An 8,479-nucleotide genomic window follows, 5' to 3' on the forward strand; every position below is an offset into this window, starting at 1 on the left:
CCAGGGGCGCGAGATGACCTAGGGTCACCAGACACACTTGTACTGGGGGCCCCGCGGCGAGCTAGATGGATACACCTGCAGAAGACGTCCCCAACTTCGGCCTGGAGCCAGCGCGGCTCTGCAGTCCAGAGCCACCTGCCCCGGCAGAAGTGCGCGCCGAAGTTGACGGCGTCGACTCTGCAGGAATCCGGGCCGAAGGCATGCACTGGAGGCCCCCGAACGCTGCCCGGGAGGCCGGTCCCGCGAGGCCGCAGGGAGCGGGCGCCCGCCGCCGCCGCCGCCGCCGCCAAGGCTGCGTCCAAGTTGGGCGGGGAACGGCCGGCTGCCGGGGGCCGTCGGGAGGAGGGACGGAAAGCGAGCGCGGCGGGAACCCGCTCCCGCTGGAGCTGTGCGCGCCCCCGGCGGCGGCCGCGCGGCTCCTACCTGTGGCACGGAGGGCGGCCTCAGGAAGCTGCGCGGTGGCGGCGGATTCTCGGGGCTCCGGCGCAGCTGGCACCGCTGGAGGCAGGGGAGCGGGGAAAGAGGCAGGGCCAGAGCGGGGACCGCGCCGCCGCCCGGAACTCCGCGCCGGGATTCGCGCTGGCCCGGCAGGGGTGGGGCGAGGCGGTGCCCGGCCAGGCGCGTCTCCGCGCAGGCTGGACGCCCGCGCCGGGGAGGAGGTCTCCGGCCTCTGAACCTCGTTCTTGGTCCGTGTTTCTGCCTCTCTTCTCCCAAAGTTTCATAATTCAACCGCATCAATCTAGGGCATGTTCACTAGCATTACTGCTACTACTGCTATTATTAATTATTATTGTATCGGGCACTCTTGAGCCTACATAAACTTAATCTCCTCTACTGCAGTTGGTAGCCACAAATGGTCTATTTTACAAGTAGGGAACGGGAACCAAAAAGTGAAACACCTTGCCAGAGGTGACACAAGAACTGGGATCTTTGTTGACGTCATCTATAAGCCTTCTTCCAACTCCCTGGCTTCACGTGTTGCCAAGCAAGAAAAGTGAGACTCTGAAGTAACCTGCTTAAGGTCACCCAATCAAGAACGCAGAAGACAGGAATTTGTATCTTGATGTCTTTGAAGTTCAAACTTCAGAAATCTTAGTATAAAATAATAAATCAGGAGTAAAGCATGGAAAATTCCATTCCACCCATTGCTGTTGTTCAGTTGCTCACTCTTGCCTGACCTTTTGCGACCCCATGGACTGCAGCCCGCCAGACTTCCCTGTCCTTCACCATCTCCCATGGAACTGTCCAAATACAGCAGTTTTGATGTCCACTTAGAATAAAGTCTTAAGAAAAAAAACAAGAACTAGTTGTCATGTGACTTGACTAGCAGTCATTTGGGAATATAGCTTTGAGTGTAGATCACCCTATCCTCATTATACAATGCTGCCTTCTGCCAAAGCCAAAAGAAGCTATCGCCTTCATGGATCTCAGACTGTTAATAACGATGGCCTCTTTAAAGTATGTAGTGGATATTGCAAGGCTGAGACTGAGTTACATAATGTCTTACTGCACATATGGAACCACATGAAGTGAAAAATATAATATTCCAGTCCAAAGTAGGGGAGGAGAAGTGAAATTATTGTCTGGAACTTTGTTTTTCCTGTAACCTATAGTTGGAAGGACTGATGTTGAAGCTGAAACTCCAATACTTTGGCCACCTGATGTGAAGAGCTGACTCATTGGAAAAGACCCTGATGCTGGGAAAGATTGAGGGCAGGAGGAGAAGGGGACGACGGAGGATGAAATGGTTGGATGACATCACTGACTTGATGGACATGGGTTTGGGGGGACTCCGGGAGTTGGTGATGGACAGGGAGGCCTGGCGTGCTGCGGTTCATGGGGTCACAAAGAGTCAGACACGACTGAGCAACTGAACTGAGCTGAATAGTTGCTTAGCTCTCCCTGGACTACATTCTTGCCTCTTCAGCACATCTTTTCCTACTGATAGAAGAGTCACTCAGCTTTCATTCTTTCCTTGTTGATGGAAATGATTGATGTCTTTTGAATCCTAAAAATCGGACAGATTTTTACAGTTAAACACATGGCCCTCTGAGCATACAGAGTATTGCCTAAGAGGAGTTTGGCAAGTGTAAGACAAGCATGTTATTGAACAAATGAATACCCTTTCCTCAAGTTTTATTAGTCACAGATGATTTGATAAGTATTATACACACAAGTAATACATTCTTACAAGCTTGTCCTTAGAAGTTATAACACTTTTAATTGAGAAGTGGCAGGCTATAAAATTTACAAGTGTCATCATTAAAACATTTGGCAATAGGTTTTTCTATTAACTATAATTAGAAATAAAATTAAGTGCCCTCACTGTAATTGAATTTCTGCTTCCCTGAACTAGAGGAATAAAATAGAAAAAGGCCATATGTTGTTTAGAGATAAGCTATGGACTGTCAAAGATAAGTTTTATATATAGTATGATTCTGCATGTGATTATTGTATTGTCCTGAGAGATTTAGTGCTTGTTGGTTGCTGTTTTTCCAAATTTTGTATATCTTCAGAGATGTGCAATGACTAAGGAATCCTCATATATATCCATCTGGATACATATTTGACATTTTAATCAGACAGGTGGTATTCTAAATACTCTTCAAAGTTTATCTTTTCTTCTCAGTATAAAAGTAATATATGCCCATTTTATAATTTTTACATTTGTATTTTACAAAAATATAAGGTTTTGGAGACTACAGAATTTTGTTAATTAAAATTACCTATCATCTCCCCTTTGCACACACACCCATTATCAACATCTTGTTATATTTTCTTTTTGTTTATTTTCCAATAAAGATTTGTTACAAAATTAACACTATGCTGTACAATTTTGAATCTTATTTTTCTCACTGAATATTTATAAATTGAGTACTTTTTTACCATCCCTAAGTTTTTTTAAAAAATATTTAGTGGTGAAGAATATTCTAATTATTTACTTATCTATGCATCTACTGATGGCTTTTGTTTTTTCCTATGTGATACTATTGCTGCTCTTGCTATTTGCTTTAATACTGTTAATAGAAACATTATATATATATAATTTATAGAATAAATAAAATTTACATACCAGTGTGCTTCCCTAGATTTTCTCTTGTGGTATATTTTATATGTACACTGCAATCCAGGTCCTCTAGGTCATTTTGGGGTGCCCAGTATCCATCATCTTTTCTGATGATTCCATTTTATTATAACTATAGTATATAGTTTCAGCAAGAGGGAAATCTGAAGCAGTGATCTCCAAGGCAAAAGACAGATCCTTCCTCTCTTTTCCCACCACACTTCGTTTACCCTGCAGGCCAGGTGGACTGAATCCCAAGGAATGAGAGAGTAGAGAGTGTCTGGGGCTGGGCTCGCTGAGCGCAAGCAGTAGCAGCCTCAGCAGCAGCTTTGCCCTAACCAGGGTGACCCAGTCAGAGACAATTTCCCACTTCCTGATTTGTTTGTTTTTAACCATCTGTCACTTCCTCTGTATCTGTTGGTTCCAGTCTTGTCTCCCAGCCTTACCTAGAGTCTTTGAGTCCCTGGTGTGTTTTTCTTCGAGGAAACAAGTTTGTATCCATTGCTTATCTTTCTATAGATAATCCTCATGAACATAACCTGTGTGACTTCTACATCATTCCCTCCACCTACTGGTCCCCTAACTAGTACTTCACTTATTCGCTATGAATGCTAATTAACTAACCATAGTACACATGGTACTCTGGAAACAGTATGAAACAGGATATTTTATCCTCAGTCACCTGCTTACATAAATCACTTTAGCCATCATAACAGTGACAGGATGAAAGATGAGAACAATGTGACTATCGAGGCTTAAAATTTAAAAAAAAAAAAAAAGCACTTGGCATTGTTTGGTACCAGAAAATCTCAAGAGAGGATGAGGAACAGAGTGGACATTGTCACGGTATACAGAAGCTGTGTCTCTACAGCTTCATTTTAGCTTCCTGTGGACCATTCATACATTTCATAATTTCTCCCAACAACGGTCAGTTTGTGGGCTACCACATTACTCTAAAAAGGGGCCACACTGATGCCTACAACCCCAGCTGAAACAGAGATAATCTTCTCAGTTACTCTTTGCCTGTCCCTTTGAAGTGTTTTCATATCCAAAGGCCCAAAAGAATCCAGCTCCCCCAGCAGTCATTAAGTTTAAAAACATGTTTAAAATATTTTTACACCTTCAGAGTTTATGTGTTTTTTTTTTAAATTGTATTCATTTTCATGAGTTTGTACATTTATACATAGGATCATGATTATTAAATGAGAAAATATGCATGATGATTTAAAAGAGTGAATATTTGGTTAGCACAATTGTATGTCAATGGTTGCTACAATTGTATTAAAGTAACTATAAAAAACAACAATAATCAGTTCCCCAAAAAGTCTGTAAATTGCACAGTAAAAAAAGTTGGGTCAAGGAGATATTGCTCTAGGAATACATGATAAAAAGAAACTAACATGTTCAAAGCTAATGTGTTTTATACAAACATCTATGTATTTTTTAACTTTTAATATCAAGTATAAGCTTTTATTCAATCATACATTAAACCCATTATGCTGCAGGTATTGTTTTAGTAGAGGGTTTTTATAATGTTAAGTTAAAAAGAGGATACTATATGAATAAAACAAGTGAAACCTCTGTTTTCCTATAGGAGGACAGACTGAAATGTGTAGGAGATGAAAGGTACTATGAAAAAATATAAACCCAGATAAAGGAAAAGATAAAGACTTCCAGGGTGAGGTTGAGGGAGGCTGACAGAGAAGGCTTCTCTGCCAGAGCAGAGCAGAAAAAAAGGAGCAAAGCTTCCAGACAGATGTATGGAAGAAGAGCATCCAGGCAGAGGGTCTAGGTTATATGAAGGCCATGAGGTAGAAACATATTTGGCATTTTCAGTGTAGAGTGAGGAAACAAAGGTGAATTGAATGGTGTAAACAGGGGGGAAAAGTGATAGAAAATGTAGTCAGAGGGGTGACCGGGAGCAAGTTCTTAAGAGGAAGCAGTTTGAATTTAATGTTTTGTTTTGCTTTTTATTAATTGAAGTACAGTTGATTGACAATGTGGTGTTAAGTCTCAGGTATACAACAAAGTGGTTCTTTTTCAGATTCTTTCCCCTTATAGGTTATTATAAGACATTGAGTATAGTTCCTGTGCTATACAGTAGGTCTTTGTTGGTTATCTATTTTATACATAGTAATGTGCATGTGTTGAATTTAAACTTAATGGATTATGGAAAGCTTAAGGCAGAAGAGTGACATAATCGAACTTTTGTTTTAGAAGGACCACACTGACTGCTATCTGGAGACTAGCCTGCATGGGGGTGAGGGTAGAAGCATGAAGACCAAGCAACAGTCCAAGGAAAGACAGAATGGAGTGAGAGTCACGGAGGTGTTGGAAGGGGTCAGATTCTGCACCTGAGTTAGATAGGAAAGGAACCAGTATTCAGGAGAATCAAATGTTCAGGAGGTGCCTTCCTCATCAAGGGCATTAGTTATTTCTTGACCATATAGACTTCCTTGGGAAATGAATTAGTGAGAGCATCAGTGGAGCCCAATTAGTAGCATTACTGCTGCATTTTTTCATGTTCATTTAAAAAAATTTTATTAGAATATAGTTGATTTACAATATTATGTTAATATCAGGTATACCACAAAGTGATTCAGATATATACATTCATACATTCATTCTTTTTCAGATTCTTTATCCATATAAGTTATTGCAGAATAGAGTTCCCTGAAGATTTTTTAATCTTCACCTGGGCAAATTCTCTATTTGTTTATGAAATACAAATTTCAGTTATTGTATTTTTGTCCAGTAGAACTCAGTTCTACCACCATTAGACCAATCCCCACACCATACATAATCTCATTTCAAAATTAAAAATAAGTTTTTCCCCATCAAGTTTGACTCAGCCTTTATTTAAATAAAAATACAACCAATTCAGCTTTTTATATCATAACTTCTGTGCTGGTTAAAATCAGACATTATACCTATAGTTTCAAAAGCATGTAGCTTCAGACTCTATTACACATTAGTATACTTTGCATTTTCCAAGTAAAATGTTTCTACAAATGTTTATTAGGTTTTACACTTTCTTAGTTCAGTTTACATTTAGAAAGCTATGTTTGTTATACCAGCAAATGTTTTTATTTAGAATAAAAGAACAGAAATAGGACACATTATGAAAGTTTTCTTTAATGATAATAGAATGGCATAACTCCCTAAGAGGAGAACCATTTGGGTCCCAGCTGTGTGCCTTCTAATCTTTTAGAACCTTCAGAAAATTATGAAAGTGTTTTCTTGGCAAGAAGTTGCTAACAGCTAAGGGGTTTGGAAAGCATTATTGTTTGCCTGCATCACTTTTCATTTTCCACTAGAAATATAATCATATAGAAACTCACACTAAATCCTTGCTAATGTAGGTTTTCACACTTGTATAACTCATCACACTGGAGGCGCATTTTCAAATTCATGCCTTAGTCTAGTCTGTAAGCCAGTCAAGACTCCCCACCCTCACACCCAGATATAGCAGAAGCATCTCTCAGAACCTCTCGGCTTCAGTTGAGCTCTGTTTCAAGGAGGCAGAATCCTCTGCAAGAACAAAGTGAACCAAAAAGAAGAAATAGATATTTTACACACACACACATATGCATATATTATTGCTTTAGTGGGGCAATCTATTTGACTTACATGCTCACTTAGAATTATAGACCCTCTGCCCAAAGATGTGACTCCACTATCCTTTCAACAGCAAAAATTCAGGAAACAAATTTCAGAATTATCCATCCTTAACATTAAAATGCAATGAAAAAAACCCCTGCATATCATCAAAAACACTTTGTTATTCTTTACTCATCTTATATTCACACTGCACATGTCCACAAGCTCCAAAACCCTTAGGATCAGGTGAATTTAGGATATTCACAATTGTATTAATTTTCAAAAATTCATATAGCACATATTATATAATACCCCCAGAGAGGCTTGGGACAGCACCCCGTAATTAAGTCCCCTCATATTCCCACAGCAAAAGGTATGAATAGGCACACTGCATGGAAAAGTAAAAACTGTAAACAGCATTGAATCAATTCAAGTCAGATTTTCTCGCCACATGAGTTAGGAACAAAACTTGGTTTTGAGAACTTTTTGGATTTTAGAATTTTGTACAGGACATCATAGACTTGGATTAAAACAGAATGGAGCAGACCCTGGAAACAAGGAAGAATACTTTAGAACTCTTTCCCTGCCTCTTCCCATATCATTCAATATCTTAGAGAACAATATATATTTTTTCCAACTAATCAGATGTATTGCATTTTTATACTTTTAACAATTGTATTTATCAAGTAGATTCAAAATCCATCTGAAAGTTATTTGAGGGAAGACTTTTTAAATTGAATTAGAAATGTCTGTTTCCAAGCTGTTTAAGGTGAGCAGAGGTGAGAATTTTTATAGTTGATCCACATTTTCTAAAGTCAATCAGTTAAGAAGGAAGTACTTCCAAAGGTCGGCTGTCATGCCCTTCACCATGGCCCAAGTTGCCTTGAAAAGTAGAAACTTTTCAAGATTAAGGTGACATTTTTATCTTGAAGAAGCAGTATTAATTTAAAATTCTGATCTACTATCACAGAGTTGATAAACCCTTGTTATCATAGAAAAGACAGAGGGTGGAACACTAACGCTTTTAGAAAATAAAATGTGTCATTCCTTTAAACTTGACAGTTCCAAACTGTTCTCAGCCATGATAAAACCAATAAAACACCAACCTTCTTTGTGATACAAAATGTTTACATCATTACTCATCATCCCTACCAAGAACAATGAATAGTTTCTATAGTTTAAAAGTCTGATTTTTATACCATTATCTGTATCAGTAACATCTTGTAGCAATTTGTACACTTTTAGCTTCACCTTCTTTGCTGCATGAACTTCTTGCCTCTGAATGATGGAATGAATAAATTTAAAGCTATCTCTGCATTTTTAGCCCAGAATCCAAATTTTATTCAAGTCAAAGCAACTCTTCCATCAGTGGTTACATTGTCACAATTTTTCCGTAAGACATTGTTTTTCTTATGGAATTCATGTATGCTTAGAATATATTTTGTCCTTCAGTACATCTTTCCTTTACTTAGTAGCTTTCAGCTTCCTAAAAGCAACACATCCTTTTTATTGTTGTAACAATATTGTACATTATTACAATGTATCTAACAATCAGATTTATTGTAACATCCCTTTTATTATCTTGCAATGGAATTGACTCATAATTTCACAAAATACAAATATGTACTGACAATAAAGGAGAAATAAGAGAAAATACATGATAGAAAGTAGAATAGCTTTCAATCTGTAAAATTCTGAAACAAACCACTCTGGAAGGCATAAGAGGGATAGATGTTTTTATTCCCTATAATCAATACAGGTTTTTTAGAGACAAATTTTGATCTAAGTATTCTCAAATTTCAACATGCATGTAAG

The 8,479-nt window shown here is 38.9% G+C and overlaps 1 protein-coding gene across 1 annotated transcript in view; it reads right to left on the bottom strand.

Annotated features, from left to right (window-relative positions):
- Nucleotides 1–560, bottom strand: part of PLD1 (phospholipase D1) — a 261,912-nt gene extending 261,352 nt beyond the window's left edge. Inside the window, exon 1 of the mRNA XM_061168335.1 lies at nt 424–560. The gene's annotated coding sequence lies outside the window, so the exon portion shown is untranslated. The remainder of the gene's footprint in view (nt 1–423) is intronic.
- Nucleotides 561–8,479: the final 7,919 nt, after the last annotated feature.

Source organism: Dama dama, chromosome 19 (genome assembly GCF_033118175.1).
Source record: "Dama dama isolate Ldn47 chromosome 19, ASM3311817v1, whole genome shotgun sequence".
NCBI lineage: Eukaryota > Metazoa > Chordata > Mammalia > Artiodactyla > Cervidae > Dama > Dama dama.